General features: G+C 44.6%; 1 protein-coding gene and 1 long non-coding RNA gene across 2 annotated transcripts in view; both read right to left on the reverse strand.

Moving 5' to 3' along the window:
* Window positions 1–20,550, reverse strand: part of MPPED2 (metallophosphoesterase domain containing 2) — a 137,232-nt gene that overhangs the window by 1,341 nt on the left and 115,341 nt on the right. The gene's annotated exons all lie outside the window — the stretch shown is intronic.
* LOC115495377 (uncharacterized) lies at window positions 9–15,086 on the reverse strand. Its single transcript, XR_003960571.4, has 3 exons — window positions 11,484–15,086; window positions 1,997–2,192; window positions 9–895 (listed from the first exon to the last, which is right to left on the reverse strand). It is a non-coding gene; the product is annotated as an uncharacterized lncRNA (long non-coding RNA).

Genomic DNA, 20,550 nt, shown 5'->3' on the forward strand with positions numbered 1-20,550 from the left:
ATAAAAAAACGTTTAAAAATCAGATACCCGGACACAACTGTGTACAGCTGCAGGGCCTGAGAGCTAGTGAGTGAGAGCTAATGCTCTTGGGGAAGCCTGCCAGTGCTCCAGCTGTGCTGTGCTCAGCCCCACTGGTGGCCTTTTCACACCTGTGCAGCGTGGCCTGGCTCCAGGTGTCCCTGGAGTCCCCTCCAGTCCTGGCTCCAGGTGTCCCCTGTGAGTGTCACACACAGGGGAGGAAATGTGATGGACAGAGAAGCTTGGACCTATCCCCATCCACTGCAGCTCTGAGCTGGGATTTTGGCTTTCCAGGCATGGGAATAACCAGAGCATGGAGTATAACCATTTTCCTTGCCCTGGGTGGTTATTTCAGACCAGAGCAGCCCTGTGGTGACAGGTAATGGCACAAGAATAAAATAACCCTTGCCAGCTCCAAGATCAGTTCTCTCAGCCGCACATGGGAGTTGGCTTTTTGTTTTCAGCTTGGGCAAAGCTCGTGCCAAGTTCAGTGGAAGTTCCCACCCACAAGCTCCAATGTGTGAAAATAATATTGTCAGGCAGAATTCAGCTCTTCTTTTCATACCACAGGAGGACAGCAGCTCAGGTGCAGTTAGAGCCAGATAAAAATGCCTCTTTGTTTAGCTCAAAGGGTGATGGAGCAGAGGTGAAGACACTGTGGAGCTTGGTCCAGAACCTCTCTTCTTTATCCATGCCCTCAGCTGTGTCTCAAGGTGTCTCATCAGCTGTCTCAGGGTGGACCCAGCTTTCCCACTGATGATTTGAAGTTGATGAGTTGATGTTGCTGAGCTGCCCTGCACAGAGGCCAGGAGTGTGCTGGCTTAGAAATCTCCTCCCTTCTTGTTTTCCATGGTGCTGACTCTGTGTTCCCCAGAGGCTGCTTGTTAACAGCATGCACACCATCAGCAAAAATTTAAAATAACAAAAAAAAATTAAAAAAAAAAAAAATAAGGACGGGGGTTGGGGAGAGGGGAGGAAGGATGAGGAAACAGGACATAGCTGCTGTGTATTCCCTCTGTGTCCCACCAACAGTGTCATGCAGAAGGAAAATTGTTCCATCAGTGAGTGTGTTAGATTCATGACCCCACCACAACCTTGAATTGGCCTTTAGTTGTCGCTGATGGGAGCTGAAGAACAGCTCCTGTCGACATGATTGCTGCTCTCCAATGAATCAGAACACACAGGGCACAGAGCAGCACATTAAACTAGCAACAGAAATATATCACTGTACTTTTATATAGATGTATTGCTTTTGCCCAGGCACATAAATGATTGGGCTATCCACTTATTTTTTTTCCAAGGACTATAAATTAAAAATAAGCTAAGGGTTTGGAAATTATGTTCTCTCTCTTTCCCCCCTCCCTTTCTCTCGCCTTTATTTTTTTTTTTTTTTTTTTTTTTTTTTTTTTTTTACAAAGCTGTGTAGCTATTTTAGGCCCACAGTAAAACATTTTAAAGGTAATCTTACTGCCTCAGCCTACTTGACCATCCTTTTTTTTTCTAGGAAAAATCTGCCAGTGCAGTTCTTGCTTAGGTAATTTAACATTTCAGTTTGATCACACTAACTGTAGGTATGGATCCCCATGCTACTTCTGCTGCTAATGAACACCTACAAGACTGTATTTTTTCATTTGGCAAGACAAGTTTTTGAAATGGCAAAATCTATGTGTGCCAGGTGCTGGGGGTTTTTCCCCTAACCCATATTTTATAAAGTAAGATTATTTCAATATACTTTGACCAAAGGTCACTTTGACTTGAAAGTTAGTGTGATACAGTGCTGCATAATTCAAGGTAGTGCCTCGGAAATGGAAATGCTTCACCATTAAACTGCACTTAATTTTTGAAACTTTCTCTGCTTGCTGATTGAATCATCTGTTTAAAATATCCCTTTAAATTGGAGGTGATATCAACAGATCTGCAAAAACTGGGGTACATTTTGTCCATTGCACATTTCAGTTTTTTGCAGTTTATCACTTACCAGCTTTGCAGGCAGATGTAGCAGCAATAAGAAAGCTGCTCCCCTTGCATCCTTCCCCAGCTTAGGGAATTTTACTTTGGATGAGAGGCAGAACAAGAGTCCAGGGATGCATTTCTTGTGGTCTGAGGCCAGGGCAGGCAGGCACCATGGTGTTTTTTCCAGGCCTGAAACCCTTGTCCAGGTCAGCAGCCCCTGGCTACGAAAATAGAACAACTGGATACCACAGGGCAATTTTTTTCCTACTAGGATCCATAGGACTGAGCTTGCCAGATTGTTTTCTGCTGGCTTTTTGGATGTGTTGTAAAAGACATTTTTAACTTTACTTTTCTTGGACTACCTGCTAAAGGAGTTTGGTGGTAACCACATGTCCGTGTACTGGATAAAATGGTTTTGCTGGCCACGAGCAAATGACTTGGTCAAAAAAAATAAATGACCTGGTCCCAGCTATTTCCCCTCCACAGTCATAAGCACCATAATTGTGTTTCCTCTGTGTCTTTTCACTGAGCCTTGGGTGACTGGATCTCTACTGTGTACCACTTCCCAGCAAAACCAGTCAGGTACAAATGAAAACCTGCCTGCATTATTGGCTTTAAAAGCAGTTATTTCCAGCACTAATGCCAGCCTGGCCTCAAGGCCCACAGTTAAGCCAGGGCTGACGGGTGAAGGATAGCAGTTCCTCCTGGCTGTGTTTCCTCAGGGAATGGAGCCACAGCTGTAGGATAAGCATTGATGGTGATCACCTACTGTCGGAGTCCAGGACATCCCTCTGGATGCCCAGGCTGCCTCCAGACCCTGGCACAAAGTCAGAAACACCTGTGGCTTCAATTTTAGCCCATGGAAAAAACTGCCAATTTTGTATGAGGAATTACAAGCCACAAGGGTTTGAGTAGTGTGGTAATAGGATTAAAACAGGGTGAAAAAGTAGAATTTTGAAACTCTTTAAAATAAGGTTCAGAGGGACAAGATGGGGGCATGTCCTGACCTTCTTCTCCTTCTTGTCCTCCATGTCTTGGTGTGATGGTGACACTTTTCTATTGGTTTAAGGTAGAGACACACTGTCCAACATAAATGATAGATATTGGCACATTATTGTAAACATAGCACACGTAGTTTTTAGTATAAAATGCAAACACTGCCTTGAGGGCAGACAGAATGCCATGGCCAAACTGCTGGACAGAGCTCAGCAGGTCAGAGAAAGAATGTTCTAGATAAGAGAAAATAAGCAACCTTGAGAAGCAGACCCTACACATTTCAAACTTCTTCTTTGGCTGCATGGGCTGGGAGAACAAGGACTTTTACACTCTTGGGGTCATCCCGACCCCCAGACCCCGAGAACCTACCTGGAGACCAACGCTTTGCTTGCCCAGAAGAGCCAGATAGCAGGCTTGGCCTCTGCCTTCACACTGCCACAGTCAGGCAGCTCCATCTCCCTGCGGATCCAGGCCCTTCCAGAGCCCTCCTGCTGCTCTGTCCCTGTTGCCACTCTTTGGGTAATGGATAGCCAGCCCTCCAGATTTTAAAAAATAATGTCATTTTATTAAAGAAAAAAGAGACTTGCTTTGTGGCTATAGGGCTGCCCCAAGGCAAATCTCTCCCCAGTTTACCTCGTGGCATTTGGAAAGCCAAGTAGCTGCTACTTGTTTGCTGAGGTGGGGAATTAGGAAGTTTGGCATGCCTTTCTTTTTTCCTTTTTATAGAACTGTGCTAAGTCTTTACTTTCTAACAGCTTTAGCCTATCCTAATTGTTTAGAAATTAACTTTTAAGCCTGACTGGAGCTAAGTGCTAGACCTAATGGAGTCTCATGTCTCAGGATTTGTTTCTGAGCCACTTTAGGCTGTGAGGATGAGTTTATTTTCACTGCCCTCCTGTCAGGCTTGGGCAGGATCTCCTGACAAGGGCATTTCTCCCTCTCTGTGCCCAGCAGAGAGTGATGCCTTGCAGTGGCTGCCTAGAACAGAGGCTAGACAAGGTTAAGAGAATAAAGTGGGTATTTATTAAAGGGTTTCAGACAGGGCAGTCAAAAGCCTCTGAGGCTACACCCAAGATGGATGGCACTCATGAGTTTTTCAGACAGATGCAAGTTTGGCCCAATAACATATCAGGGGTTAATCCTCCAATTACACTTTCAGCTAATGAAGTCATATTCCCCTCAGTTTTCCCTCCCAATTCACTTTTGTTTATACTTTTCAGGGCCTGAAGCTGTGGCGTGCCCTCGCGTCACAGGCCCAGAGTGATTGTTCTGTCTGACCAAAATGTGAAGACAGTTTACTACACTTTGTATGGAGTTCAGAGTTATGCACTAATGCAGTACAGGGTTTGAAAACTAAAACCTAAAATCCTAAGGCATCAAGGGGAGCAGAAGGGGCAGAGGCACAGCTTGGCTTTTCCTTTTCACAGAGAAAGGGATGATCTCTCACTAAGCTGAGGACAGGCTCAGGTATTTGCCTCTAGTGATGCCTTGAGAAGGCTGACCTGGAACAGAGGCTGGACCGAGTTACAGAATAAAGTAGGAATTGATTAAAAGGATCTCCTCCATGGATCCCCCTTGGGCAGCACCAGAGCCCAGCCAGGGCTGCACCCAAGATGAACCCAAATGGTCCCAAAATGCACGAGCGCTCCCGGGGGCTCTCCCTGGGATCAGTTCTGCTCCATTGGCACCTTGGAGTTCATTGTCCCATTCCAGCTCCAGCCCAGGCAGTCCCATCCTGCTTGTTTTTCTCTCTCCAGCCCACGTTGTTTGTGCTCTTGGGCTGAGATTTGGATCATTTGTCCTTGGTGCCCAGCTGGAGAAGGAATTGTTTTGTGTCCCTGCTCTGTGCAGAGCTCAGCATCCCCTCATGTGAAGCTCAGAAGTGCACACTAAAGCAGCAGAGAATGTGAGAAATAGAAAAGCTAAACCTGAGGCATTGCTAGAGGAAGGAGACTGTAGGACTGTGAGGCCAGTGAACCTCTGCCAGCTCTGAGCAGGAGCATGCCTGCATGTTGTTTTCTATAAAATAACACATCACTTTCTAATCTGGTCTTAAAAGGCCAGGAAAAGCTCCTGAGGGCAGCCATGGAAAATGAAGAACAAGGCTATAGAAACTGTCTCAAAATGGGACAGTGGCAGCCAGTGAGCAGCACAGGTTCCCAGCACAGTGTTCCATGCCCAGAACCATTTACATCGAACTGTAACTCAAACCTGCTCCTGATCCTAAGTGAGGTGAGGTTTAAGCGATCAACACTTCTGTAAACACCAGTCCCAAACTCAGACAAACCTGAAGCACTCCCCCCAGTAAGTATCACTGGCACTTGAAGGGCACACAGAAAGTCACTGCTGAAAGGTGCTAACTTCTCTGACGGTAATGAATTAGTTCTCTGACTCCTTGAATGCCTTGCCAGCCCAGTCAGGAGATTGGTTGCAGCACAGGTCTGGCAATTGCTGCTTGTTTATTGATGTCATGAAGTCCATAATTTTACTTAGGGTTTAGGTTATCACCAGATGTTGAGATTGTATTGGGGTGGCGAGGGTGGGGGAAGAAATCTTACAGTTTCCTCACCTGATGTGTTCAACTGTTCCTGCAGCAGCTGATGTGAAGGGGAAGTTGACAAATTCCTGGTATCAAGCCCAGCTGTCAGAACAACACGGGGTGATAGCTGTCCTTGTCAAACGTGCCAATTAATTCAGCAGCCTGCCAATGCAGGTGTAACTGATAGACTCTCCATTCTGGCTGAGTGATGAAAGCCTTGCTAAGTCCATCCCACCTCCCACGAGATCCTGTAAGCTCACCTGAGCTGTCAGTGTTGTGGTGAGGTCGCTTAAAAAAGCCCAACACACACAACAACAGTTTGATGCAAGAGCAGGTAGAGGTTTCATATGAACCTTCATTTTAAAGGTGGAAAAGGATGTGAAAAGAAAGGCTGTGGAACAATGCCATAACACTTTGGAGTGACAGTTTTATTCAAATACTGCTTGAAGTCAAATAGAAAATACAACTAGAGGAATTATTTCTCTGTGAGAACCGGAATGTGTTATGGAGCCTTCCTGCTAATGAGAGAGTTGCTTTTAGAAGAAATTGTGGCCATTGTCTTAAAAAGTTGTAGAAAGGCAGTGTCAGCTCAGCAGGTTCATTAGCATAATCATTTGTCTGACTTAGAAATATTTGTTAAAAACTTCTAAAACAACAAGAAGAAATTGCTATTAGAGTTCCCTGACTACTGTGCTGACTCATCTACTTGCAAGGGAAATTTTGGTTTAATAAATGGCTTGAGGTCAGGTTTAGAGCACAGATTTTATGTTAGGTACTCATTTTACTCCCAGAAAAAAAAAAAAAAACCAACAAAGCTTTCTTCTCTATCATCACAGCACAGGGATAAGGTTGAGAAGAAAAAATAATAATAGCATAAAAAAGAATGAAATGTGTCTCACCCTTTGCCAGCACTGCCCTGCACTGGGCTGTCACAACTGCAAATGCACCAAGGCTCTGTGCTTTGAGAAGTACCTGCTGCTAGAAAGGGCAGGGGCAGGGCCAGGCCTGCTTCCCTGGGCTAGCACAAATCATGGACATGAGCCCCAGGGAGGCAACAAAGCCACCTGGGGTTTGAATGGATGCTCTGAGAATCTGAAATTAAAAAAAAAAAAAAAAAACCAAAAAACAAACAAACAAAAAAAAAAAAACACACAAAAAAACCCCCAAAAAACCAAAAAAAAACCCTCCAGATTTTCTAGGATAATTTAGGAGAGCTTTTTATGGGGAGGGACTGTTGTTCTTTATGCAGTTCAGGGGATGATTGAGGGACATTACAAGTGCTGGCAATGATGGGAAAAGCAGATGAAAAAGGACCAGCAATGCTGGTAGCTCTGCTTTCCTGCTTCCCAGGATTTATGTACTCAGGGATGAATTTAATGCTTGGTGATCAAAAGAGTTCAAATAGTGGTTGTATTAATGATTTCAGCATAACCTCTAAATCCCAGGATGGCAGTAGGAATCTTCAGCTTGGTCTTAATCTCCTGCAGTTTTTTATTAAGAGCAAAATTAAGTGCTGTTGCCTGATTATAAAGCCTCTTACAGAAGTGTGAACTCTGGCACTGCCACTACACTGTGCCCTGGTCTCAAGCCCCGGTCATACCAGCCAGTGCTTTCCCAAAAAAATGACTTACTGGAGGATAATATCCAATTTGGTTGGTTTTTTTTGTTGTTGTTGTTGGGTTTTATTGGTTTTTTTTTTTTGCTGGTATTTGGTTAATTCTTACCTGGTCTATACAGTCTTTGGTTCTGACTGTGCAGAGTGATGTACATTGCTGCCTACATTTATCACAGTGCATTGCTGCGCTCTGTGAACCTCTGCCAAGTGCTTTGGTGCTAAATCACCACTCTTCCTTCCTGTTTTCTCAATAAATGTTTGGTACCCATTAAAGAAACCTGCAGGGCTCCTAGCTCATACAAGTGTTATGCATCTTGCAGCAAAACCAACCTTGTTTCGGAGCTCAGCTCACCTGTGATCTGTGCTTTGTGGCCAAAGAAATATTAATGTGCCTCAAAGCAATATGGGAATCATCTCACCATTACTCTTCTTCCCTTCCTCCCCCACGTTCCCTGAAGTGTATTGATCTTTGATGTGCTTGCTTTCTTGAGCCAATTTGAAGACAAAGTGTCTGAAGCAGGGATGGAAATAAGTGATATTTGAAGCTGCTTTCAAACCTTAGGGCAGTTTATTCTGGCTTGGCTGTGTGAGTCACAAAGATTACTCAGTTTCTCAGTTAGGGGTAGTGTTAGCTGCTAATTAAAGGTAATGACATCCCCAAAGATGAAAACTGCCAGCTCTAGTCTTAATTTTGAAGCTATAAAATGTGGCAAAGTCTGATCCCAGGAGCCTTGGATGCAGGACAGGGATTTTGGGGTTGACATGTTATTACTGTACTCCCCCCACTGCAGGTTAAGGACACTCCTGTGGCAGGACTGGATGGTGATGCAGAAGTCAGATGAAATAGTTCCTGCAGAGTTTCTCCTCCTTCCTTACATGAGGGAGCCTGGATCTCACAATCTCAGTTGTGATGCAGCCTGAGAAATGCTGAGCACAGGGGTCTGTGACACTCCAGCACAGTCCAACACAGGGCAGGACTTGCGTTTGTTCTGGCCCTGTTCCTCCAGTCTGCTCCTGTACCTCAAAAAACACTCCAAGATCTCTGGATCAAAAATGAACTGCTTATTTTAATATTATTTTAATTATTAATAAATTATTAATTTATTAGTTAATTATAACTTATATAACAAATACATATAATTATAACTAATACACACAATATAACTAATATATAATTAATTATATGTTATTATTAATGCTATTTTAATGTTCCCACACAGGATATGAGGATGGCAAGATGTTATACTGACAGCTCCTACTTATTAAAATGCATCTAGGATACATCCAGAGAAATAAAAATGGGAGGAGGACACGGTGAGAGCATCTCACGCTCCCCCACTCCCTGACCTCAGGTTAGTTGAGTCCCTGTTTGTGTAAGATACATGGCAATAATATCTGAGTGCTGTGGCCTTCAGTGAATGCAAGGTTTCAGATGTGAGGGGAAGACATCCATAAATTCTGTGTGATGCATGGTTGGCACTTCCATTTGAGTACTTCCTGCCACAGATGTTTAACATTTTTTGCAAGGTGTCAAGGTTTAACCCCAGCTGGCAACTAAGCCCCACACACCCCTCACTTATTCCCCCTGGAGGGATGGGGGAGAGAATTGGCAAGGGTGGAAGTGAGGAAGAGCCTGGTAAAGGATTTTCCAGGTAAAGACAATTTAATAGGGAAAGCAAAAGCCTCAATGCAAGCAAAGCAAAGCAAAACAAAACAAAACAAAGCAAAGCAAAGCAAAACAAAGCAAAGCAAAACAAAGCAAAGCAAAGCAAAGCAAAGCTAAGCAAAGCAACGCAAGGAATTCCCTCCCCAGCTCCCCCGGGGCAGGCAGGAGCTCAGCCATCCCAAGGGTCCAGCTCCCATTATGGCCTCTTGGGGAGACAAATGCTGTCACTGAATGTCCCCTGTCCTCCTTCTTCCCCAGCTTTACATGCTGAGCATGAGGCCATATGGCCTGGGCTGTCCCCTGTGAGCTGGGGTCAACTGTCCTGGCTCTGTCCCCTCCCAGCATCTTGTGCCCCCTGAGCCCCTCGTGGGTGGGCCGAGAGGAGAAAAGGCCTTGGCTCCATGTAAGCCCAGCTCAGCACGAGTTAAATGTTTCTGTATTGTTAGCTAAACTTTTTTAAACTATTTTTTAAGTTTTTCTGTATTATTGACACCACTTTCTAAGCACCCCACAGAGGCAGAGAGTTAACCCCAGCCTAAACCAGCACATGGGGGGCAGTGCCAGAGAGAAGCAGCAGGAGGAGGAGGAGGAGGAGGAGGAGGAGAAGGAGAAGGAGAAGAAGGAGGTTTCAGCTGCACACTTGCACCCCATGGGCATGGACAGATGGCCAGCAAAGCCAGAGGATACCAAAGATCAATCCTGGTCAGCAGCAGGAGGAGTGGGGGCACGACTGGGCTCTGGATGTGGCAGGGTCCTGGTGTTAATGCCACCTGCCTTGCTGGGCAAGCTGGAGGCTGCAGCTCCCAGCTGGCAGCTGCTGGGAATTCCATGCTCCCACTGGGGCCAGTTGATATTCCCAGCTGGTGGCCACGGTGCCACTTCCCCACACAATGGGAAGGGCCGGGCAGTAAAGCAGCTGCTCTGGGAGGAGATAAGAGCAGCACAAACATGCAGAATCCCCTCATCTTCACCTTTATAACCCCATAGAACAGGATTTGCTGGTGACAACAATCAGTGGAAATGCAGAATTGTCTTGGCTCCTGCAGCACCTGGTGCCACACAGAAAGGGCCACACGCTGGAAGCTTTGAGAAGGCCAGGGAAAGCTGGGCACGCTCTTCTGTGGATTTAAGCCTGCACCCTGGACCTTCTGGGGAAAAGGCTAGCAGGATCTGAAACCTGCTGTCTTTACTTCCAAGGACTGCAGCGAGGCTTCTTTGTGCACAGAAGCCCACTTGGAAGAATAGGGCATGTTATTCCTACTCTGAATTAGGTTGAGTTTGTCAATATTCCACCAGCAATCAGAAAGGGAAAACCCATGAAATCTGTTTGTAAAGCCTTTATCTGTGTCCTCTGCAGCATTTCTGACATAAAAAACGTTCAGTTATCTGAGGCACACATCCCATATTCTCCTTTTGGTGAAACAGCTGGATCCACAAAGCTCAGTGTGCACACTTGTAAATGGGGAAGAACAGAGAGCTTCCCAATGAAAAGGCATTTTACTTTAGAAATTTATTTATTATTACTTATTAATTTTCCAGGTGCATTTCAAGTTAAGCCTTTTCCATTTTCCTGTGATCAAAATATGAGGGGAAAAAAAAATAATCTGCTCACCACAAACTTTTTTTTTTTTCATTTAGAAATATTTCAATATGAATGCACTACAAAGTGACAGGGAGGCTTTCAAATCATGAGACATGAAAGTAGTTCTAACAAAAAATCTGTGCCAATTGTTCCAGCTTTGCTGGGCTCTATGTCGCTACAAGAAGTGGAACAGAACATTCCCACGTGGAGGGAGGCAGTGTGCGTGTCCTGGTTGAGGGCAAATTTGGGAGAAAACCTCTAAAGGGGCTCCTCTAGAAAGCAAATTCAAGCAACCCCTCTCCCAACTGGTTTGGTGTCGGAATCTGAGGTATTGATGATTCTGAGATTGTAGAAAGTCTCTGTCTGTCAGCCCCCCTGCCAAAGCAGAAGCCATAATTGGTCTGTGCTGGTTTCAAGGTTGTTTATTCTGTTTATCTCTAACATGTTCTGCTGCCCTGCCGCAGCTCTGTCCTGCAGGGCAGCGTGTGGGGCTCTGCCCTCTGTGGGATGGTACAAACATTAAATACCACAAACTACCTGTGCTGGATTTACAATAACGTGCCAATATCTGTCACCTACGTTGGACAGTGTGTCCCCAGCCTAAACCAACAGAAAAATGCCAACACCACAGTGAAACATGGAGGGCATGAAGAAGGAGAAAAAGGACAAGACACACCCAATTTCCTCCATCTTCTCCCTTTTGAACCCCTAATCTAGAATCCTAAAATTTTACTTTTGCCACACTTAATTATTACTTATATCAAACACTCAGAGCTTGTAATTGATCCTGTAAGATTGAAAACTCTTTTCCATGGACAGAGATCACAGACAGTGTCTCTGGGGGCTCTGTCCAGGGGGGTCCCTGACCCCTGCCAGGGTCCCAGACCTGCCAGGGCAGCCAGAGGGAAGCCCTGGATTCCCACAGTAAAAAAAAAAAAAAAAAAAGAACAATATTAAACAACACTAAAAAGTCACCCCAGGACACAGTGGGTGCTGGGCTCAGCTGCTGGCTCCGGTTAAACCATGGCAGGACAGGTCCAGGCAGTACAGACACCCAAGTCTAAATGTTATAACTATCAAAGATCAGTCCACAGGGCCTGATTTCTGTTCTTACCTTTGCACACAAATCGAGGATCTTTCCCCTTTAATGTCCAGCATTTCATTCTCTCCTCTGAAGATGTGGAGACACAAAAACCAGCTGGAAGCAGAGAGGGAAGAGAAGGTGCTCTGAAGCCTGGCTCACTCTCTGGGTGTCTCCGGGGACAGAGGAGGGCAGAGCTGGGGCAGCAGCGAGCACCCAGCTGCACTGGGGAGTGCTGGACCAGCATCCTCATGGCACAGCAGATGCCACCACCAGGCTGGCTGGGGAGCAGGGAAACCCAAGAGAGTGAAACAGCAGCTCTAGAAGGAAGAGTTTTGAGCCTGATTTCCCCCAGCCCAGTTGTCATTTAAACTCCTTGTCTGCTTCAAGCCATTCAAGGGCTCCTGAGCATTTTGTGTGCCAGCAGGGTGACACAACCTCCCTCCTCAGGTGCTCCACTTCCCCTGGCAGACACGACCATGGCTTCCTCAGCCATGCCCTATTGATTTCTGCAGCCTCTCCTTCCCTCAGGGGCTGACTGCACTTGATCAAATGAAGAACAATCTGAGCATTTAATGGGGCTCCTTCAATAAAGATGAGGTTTGATTGCTTGAAGTTCATGATAATTATTTATGCTGACAGTACCCTCACAGACAATAAATCCTAGCCCTTTCCTGAAGGCCTCTTCTCATCAGGGAATTATTTTAATCCTGCTGTGCTTACCTGATACACTTCCCATTATTAAATATACTTATATTTACTATATATATTACTAAATACTATCTATATTTATTAACTATACTTCTCATTATTAAATATGAGAATAACAATTGGACAACAAAATGTATTTTATTTCCACCAAAAGTGGTATCAAAACATTTATTTTTGTTCTGTTCTAACTTACCAGATAAAACCCACGTGCCTGAGTGTTGCCCTAATTTTTAAAAGCATTAAGTTTTCTTTTATAGTTCTTTTGAAAGTTTTAAATTTCTTTTAAAAGTTTTCTATGCCTTCTGATGTTTACATATTTCTACTGGCGTTCTCACGCACTGTTCATGTAAATAATGATTGTTTTGCATTCTTCTTCATGGGAGGAGAGAATTGATGGACTGTTGGTTTGACCAGTGTGGTTGGAGAGGTGGTAATTCCATCCTCCAATCCACTGTCACTTTTAGACTTTTATATTGTGAGGTCAGAAATAAAATTGGCTCTTTTTCTCTTTTGAACTTACCAAGCTTCTGTGTACTCACTTCGTGTCCAACACCTGAGCAGTACCAGCAGCTCACCTGCAGTTTGGAGTTAACAGCAGGACTTTTAGCTCTCCTAGGCAGAGGATCAGGGCTCTCCCTGCTCTGTTGCAGTTGCACAGGACTTATAAAATCCATTTGTGATGAAAATTGCAGCATTTTTGTAATGCCTGAGAGGTCTGTCCCGAGGATTGCCTATAACCACCACTCTGAGCTAAAAAACAGGTTTATCTGTGAGCAGGTATTTTCATGAGTGACAGAGAGGCTGAAAATAAATCTTTTGCAACTTCTTGAGTTTGTCATTAAAAACCCTCGTGGCTGGGTATAATGAAACCAGACCTCAAAGTCTGTGTGTGTGTGTTTGTGGGCATCCCACAGAACCAGCTGTCCTGACACCTGGGATGTTTGTCAATGCACAAAACAGCAGCAGCTTTTCATTTTTGGTGTGTGTACACACACACACATAAAAGTGAAAACAAGATATTTCATATTTTATATATGTTTGCATTTATATGTTTTATATATGTTTACATTTGTACACACATATAGAAACACACAGGAGTAAAGATGCCCTCCCCTTGCAGCTCCTATAAATGGAGCAGTGTAACTCCTCAGCCCCCAAAAAAGTTAAAAGGAAAAAAAAGAGAAGGCAATTTTCTGATTAATTTTTTAAAAAATTTTTTTACTTTCCTCCCCCCTCAAACAACAGCTACATCCATCCTGCTTTTCCCTGAAACACAGCTGTTAAAATAGAATACATTTTGGGACAGCCCCAGACGAATGCTGCTTTTCTGTGGCAGGGAGCAAAGCAATGACTGAGGCTTTCCCAGCAGGAATGTAGCACTTACCCGGGCTGGGGATCCTCCTGTGCTGGAAAGGACGTAGACAGGACTCTGACACACACTCCTAAAAGAGTCCTTGAGGTTCCTCTGAGCAGCCAGACCAGCATTCCTGCTGTGTGCATCCCACTCCTCCCCAGTGCAGCTTTTTCTCTCCAGAAATCTCTTGCTCTCAGAGCTTTCAGATGCAGGATCAGCTGCCTGGCATTACATCATGATTCTCCAGCCAAGGGACTGTGTAGAAAAACCAGCCTCTTAAGCCACCTAAGTGTAAAAGTTGTGCCACTGGAGGAGAGTTAGAAGAGATGAAAATGGAATTGAAGCTGCATGGAGGCAGCAGAGGCTCCCTCTCACCCAGCAGTGACACACAGCCCACTCCCAGCAGCTGGACAGGGAAGGAGCAGCTGACCATGGGGGAAAAGCACATTGGAAGGGCTCCCTTAGATGGCCATGTTTACATCTTGCTTTGGCTTGATTTGCTCTTTGTCACATCTCGGTTCATCCCTTCTGGACTGAGTGTCAAAACACATCTCGTCTGGGGGGGCTGCTCTGACAGCCAGCGCTGCCTTGGCTTGCTCCATCCCCCCAGGGGCCAGGCAAGAGGAGGCTGGAGCTGCCCCCAGGACATGCCAGGGTTTGCATTTTGGCTGCTTGGAGCAGGGGAGGGTTTTTTTGGCAACATGGCTCGATGCTGTGAAAGAAAAAGGCTTCAACCTACCTCTCATTTGAAAAAAAATTATAAAGCAGGGAGGCAGGGAGCAAGCTTGTGGGAATCCAGAGCTTCCCTCTGGCTGCCCTGGCAGGTCTGGGACCCTGGCAGGGGTCAGGAACCCCCCTGGACAGAGCCCCCAGAGACACTGTCTGTGATCTCTGTCCATGGAAAAGAGTTTTCAATCTTACAGGATGAATTACCAGCTCTGAGTGTTTGATGTAAGTAATAATTAAGTGTGGCATGGGTGCAAAAGTAAAATTTTAGGTTTCTAGATTAGGGGTTCAAAGGGGACAAGATGGAGGAAATTGGGTGTGTCTTGTCCTTTTTCTCCTTCTTCATGCCCTCCATGTTTCACTGTGGTGTTGGCATTTTTCTGTTGGTTCAGGCTGGGGACACACTGTCCAACGTAGGTGACAGATATTGGCACGTTATTGTAAATCCAGCACAGGTAGTTTGTGGTATTTAATGTTTGTACCATCCCACTGAGGGCAGAGCCCCACACGCTGCCCTGCAGGACAGAGCTGCGGCAGGGCAGCAGAACATGTTAGAGATAAACAGAATAAACAACCTTGAAACAGCACAGACCAATTATGGCTTCTGCTTTGGCAGCGGGGCAGAAAGACAGAGACTTTCTACAATCTCGGAATCATCAATACCTCAGATTCCAACACGAGCTGCTCTGTTTCTGTAAGGGAGAGAGTCTGTGCCAGCCCCTCTGCAGAGCAGTTCATGCCATTCTCTGCCCTGCTCTGAGTTTCTCAGTGACACTGAACTCCAGGTGACCCTCGTACATAATAATTGCTTTAGCACGGGCTTGACAACAGCAAGAACATCCTAAAAATAAGCAAAGCTTGAAATAAATTTCAGCTCTGGAGACCTGCTCATGTGAGGAATCCAGTACATCACCTGTGTTTTCCTTGATGAGCACCAGAGTTCCTGGCAGTTGGGAAAAAATGAGTTTTGAGGGGATTTTCAATGCCTCCTGCTCCAGTTTCCACCTGGCAGAAGTCAGCCAGGAAAGACAGCAGGTGGCCTTTAAGGGACCCTCATGGGATAGCTCCAGGCCAGCAGCCCTGCTCATTTACCCCAACAGCTACCTCGCTGAAATGTGGGATTTAGAGAAAACCAAATGTAATTGCAGTCCCTGGGATAAATGCCTTTCCTTGCTTTGTAGCTGTAGCAAAATGAATTTAAACTGGGCTCATCCTACCTGGCAAAAAACACTACCTAAAAATCATCAAAATTCAATCAAAAGTGCATTCAGTTACCCTTGCACTGGGAGGATGACACAACTCAGATGCCCCTCAGCAGGAAAAGGGGGAATTCCAGCTGCAAGTGCTTCAGGAATTGTTTGTTCTAAACACACACAGAGCAGAGGCATGTCTGCAGTTCCAGTGCACTTCTAGAGCATTTCCTGTTACAGCAAACCACCTGAAAATAATCATCAGGGCAAACTAGCCAGCCCTGATCCTGCAGAAGTTTAAAAGGTATATGTACCTTGCTGCTACAATGAATCTGGGGTATCAATTTCCAGTAAATTCAACAGAAAATAACCCTTCCTTTTTCAAGAAGAAAGTGTTTGACTTGAAGAGAATGCTGTTCCTTTTTCTAGCCCACACAGTGGTGGCATACACAGGATGGATTTTGATTTGACGAGTAATGAAGGAGAGAAGCAAATTATTTTTTTCCCCTGACTCTTTTTTAAAGACATTTTCCTCAGTTTTCCAGGCTGACTTTCTGCAGGCAGCTGTCTCACAACAGGAGCCACTGAAAGTGAGAATGTCCCTGTCCATGTGGCACAGCCTCCCCTTGCTCATGTTGTATTAGGAAAAGGTTGTCAGGACATTAGAGAAGAGCCCCAAACGTGGAATTCTACACAGCAATCAGGGAGTAATTGTGGGAAATGAATTTGTAGAAAATTCTTAAAGCTTAATCTGGCAAATAATCCAGGCTCTTGTGTTTTATCCTCTTAGGAGGACTTCAAGTGTTTCAAGAAAATAATTCACATCAAGTTTCAATCCCCTATAGCAAACACACTGAAAATAAGTATTTCAAACTTGAAATACCAGTGGGTTCCAGGATGTGTTGTGTGAGGCAAGAGGAGACATAATTTCCCTGCATACAGCTGTCTGGAAATTGGCTTCTTTTTCTTTTCCCTCACCAATAAAAGCCAGAGTCTGATCCCAAATGTAAACTGAAATATTCACCTGACAGCAAATATTCAGATATTCCAGGCAATTTTAAAGCAGCACTTTCTCCCATGACAAATGAAAGATCTGAATTCTGAAAGACATATATATATATAGTCCACATCCTTTGCTTGTTTTCCGATTAAATACACATCTGCTCTATCATCACTGCTGAGGTCAGCTTGGTCCAACCATTTTTGATGAGACACTGCAGTGGGCTTGCTGTTGGCTTTTTATTAAATGCCTACATTTCAGAAAAAAATTGTCTGTATCAGCTTGCTAAATAACAAAACTGGTGAAATTGCTTATTTTAGTCATCATTTGGATTAGTAGTAATTATGCCTGTAATAGTAAAATGAGATTTTAATGCTGATTAATGAAACTGCTAAATTGTCAAGACTGCTAGTCACAGTTATCAGTCTCTGGAGACTGTGCCCTAAACCAGTTGTCATCATATGTGTAATATGGCTTCTTTTGTGGGACCAGATGTGAAGCATATGGTGACCTATTACAATAGGGATGAGCTCTAAGTCCATCAGGGCTGAATTATATTGGACAAACTATGGGAAAATAACATCCACTGATCATTTCAGGATCACAGCAACTTTCTAGAGGGTTGAGGGGTGATGAAGGACTTGGGAAACTGCCTAGCTGAGGTAATCATTCCTGTAATTCTGATTTTTTTCCATGTTTGCGCGTATCCTGGAGGAAGGCTGTGTCGCTGTGCATGCAAACACACTGTAAAACATACTGCTGCTGCTTGTTCCCTTTCTTTTCATATTGCTGCCTTTCCTGCCTGTCTCAGGGCCCCATTCTCGCTGCTGGAGGGAAATCCTGTGGGGTGCTGGCTGCTGGCAGGGGGGACCTGTGCAGCTTCCCAGAGGAGGAAATGTGCTGGGTGATGGGGAGGATACTGGGCTAGCCAGAGCGCCGAGCAGCAGGCAGGAAAATAAAACTAATGGAATGAAACCAACTGCCCTCCTATGCAGAGATAATTCTGGTGTTGGGCACATGTCACCTCCTTTTGGCCACTGTCACCAGGGCAGACTCCTTGCAGAAAAGCAGTGAGTGGCTGCACTGAGCTCAGGAGGGCCATCCTGAGAGCACTTGTGCCCCTTGGAGGAAGAAAGAGAGCAAATTTCTCTGAACAACCTTATTTCCCCTTGCCCATTAACTAGAATGTAATCAAAACCTGTGCTTAGTCTTCAGTACATTGGCAGGTACAGCCCAGAGCAAAACACAATGGACTGCTTTTCAGTTTTGCCACTGCCACTTTGTGTTACTCCTCAAAAGTTTCTGCCATTCTGTGAACAGTTTAACCTATTTACTCATGTGCAAATGGACACTGGCTGAAGATCAGAGGGGCTTCATTTGCCACGAGGAGCTTCTATCTTTTCTCAAAGGGAAAAGCAGCAGCTGTCCTGTAGGTAAGTATCAAACTACCAGCACCCTGCCAGCCCACGTGTGGAGTGGCAAATAGCCCACAGCACAGACACAAACTGAGTTTTAGAGGCCAGGGAAGTGTACACAGCTAGTTCAGTGACTAAACACATAAGTCAACAGGAAGGATGATTTAGATGATTCATAGGCATGTGCACTGTGCTTCACAGTCATTTCTAAAATCAGTGCTGTAATTGCTGAGGGTACAAACTTGCCTCAGGCAAGATGCTCTTGTTTGAATATATGCTCGGAGGTGGGAGTCAACTTTGTGGAAATCCCTTGAAAACTGTCTTTTTTTCCAGCTGCCAAAAAATCTACTAGGCACACTTCCAGGATGTCTTCCCTTGCCCTCATTCTTGGGCTTTAGGATTGCCCTGGCCAATGGAAGTGCTCTTCCCACAACCTGTCAGGTCTCACTGCTTTGGATGCGGTTTCACAGCAGCCAGTCCTGCACCCCTGACACACACGAGCAGAATCACCAACTTCACAAAATCAGATCCCCAGAAACGCTGAAACTCTGTCCTACAATTCTATAACCATGCAAGGCTGATTAACTGCGGCAGAAGCTCTCTTCAAACTGTCTGCCAACAGAAGCTGAGGTACTTTTTATTATATGGCCAAGCTTTCTGTGACAAATAGTGCTACCACAGCTTAATTGGCATTTATACAAATATTCAGGTCTGTAAATGATACTGGTGGAAGCCAGAGCTACAGCTGGTGCTGTCTGTATATGGTTACTGCACTGGGGATGGATAATTTGTTCCTTGGAAAAGTCTGTTTTCACAGGAACGTGGTTACAAAGCAGCCTCTCAAGTGCCACTGTGTGGGGAAGGCACATCACAGAGAGAAGGTAATGACTGCTGACACCAGACCAGCTTTCCTCTTGTTCCAAATAAAAGCCAGCAAACTCTAAATCATCAGTGCAGCCACGCCGTGTACCTGCCCCCATTGTTCAGGCTTGGCTTTAAGCTGGGAACAAAATCTATCAAAATGCAGTTTCAGGGGAAAAAAATTTACTGTGTGACACGTACAAGTCCAGCTGGCTGGTGTGAACAAAAGTAAACTGGGATTAAGATTTCAACAAAGAGCTCTTCCCACTAAGGAATAGTGCCTTGGGAACTACTCCACACACACATAGGAGAAATCCCCCTCCAAAACTCCACCTCCCCTCTCCAAACAAAAGAAAAATCTGGGGTGGGATGGTCCTGGAATTGTTCCTGCCCTGGCATTTTGGCACACACCCTTAAGAAGGAAGATTACAGTAAACAAGTCATAAACCACTGTTTGTCTAACATTTGCCCAAACTATAACCTGTGTATTCTAGCCTGGAAATCCAGTTTGGAAATGTCAAATGCCCTTTCTGTTATCTACTGGCTATCTTTGGCGCAAGTGATAGTTTTACTCTGAAATCTTTTGTGGGCTTTCAAACTAATTTTATTTCTAATCCGAATTAGGATTAGAAAGCTGGCTCATTCTTACTGTATGATCTTTCTAAATAAAAAGTTGTGAGGAATTGAATAGCAGCAAAAATCAGAAAATAAGGATTCCACCCTTAGTTTGGCTACAGGCCACTGGTGTTACTGTGGCTGATCAGCTTGATTTTCCTCCCACAGCTGCTCTAACAGTTACTGGCTTTTTGCTTTCCCTGATTTGTGTTTGACTCGGGCTCCACAGCAAAGGGACCCTCTGACCACGTTTGACAAGGAACACCAAGTCAGGAAAGTTTCTGTGTTCCTGGAGTGCAGCTGAGAGCTCCAGCTTTTATCCACATAGCTGACAGTCTGCTGCAGGGCATTATGCTAAGAAAAGTAAATTTTGTCTCTGACTACCCACTGTGCTAAAGTCTGACTGGTACCTACAGCAGCTCCAAAAACATCTTAGAACAACGGGTAAGACTTTTTTAGTAAGAAATGCCAAAAACCAGAATTTTAAAAGCGTATTTCCAGATACAAGTATCTGTTTAAGAGTAACATGTAACTGGCAACCTAAACATATCTGAAAATCTGGCCTCAAACTGGTAACAGCAACACCAACCACTAATAAAACCAAACCACCTGAATTTCATTTTAAACTGATACAGCTCTTGGGTTTCAAAGTTTCGTACTAAATGTAATTGATTATGAATAAGTCTATGTATTCTGTAGTTTCAAGTCTGCAGAAAATTCAATAGCACTCTGAGCAAAAAGTCGTTCTGCTGATTAGGAGACCTTAATCAATACAGTTTAGCTCCTCTTAGGAATTGCCCCTCTCCCAGCCAGAGTTGGGCTTGAGCCTTGTAGTGTCAATATGACGCTCAAACAGAGCCTTCAAAATTCTCTAGATACTTCCTAACACAAACCCAATAACAAGGTGGTGGTACTGACAGAGCTGCAGTTTGTACCTCACAATAATGCAGATTTTGCACCTGCTTCAGATCTCTTAAAAAATCTATGATAGTACTCATACAAAAGCTTACATTGTTCCTGCAATTGCAGTAACTCACCAGAAAAGAAAATATTTTGCTGCGGTCCTTACACAAGAGTGAATGTTGAAAATGCTTGAGCACAGCATGTAAAACCCCTGATATTTGTGGTGCTGTTCCTTTAGGAACTGAGAGCCCAACAGACTGACTCCTGAACCACTTCAATAGTAATGGTAATAAAAAAACACATCTTAATGCAATTCCAGGAAAAC

Source organism: Taeniopygia guttata, chromosome 5, assembly GCF_048771995.1.
Source record: "Taeniopygia guttata chromosome 5, bTaeGut7.mat, whole genome shotgun sequence".
Classification (NCBI taxonomy): domain Eukaryota; kingdom Metazoa; phylum Chordata; class Aves; order Passeriformes; family Estrildidae; genus Taeniopygia; species Taeniopygia guttata.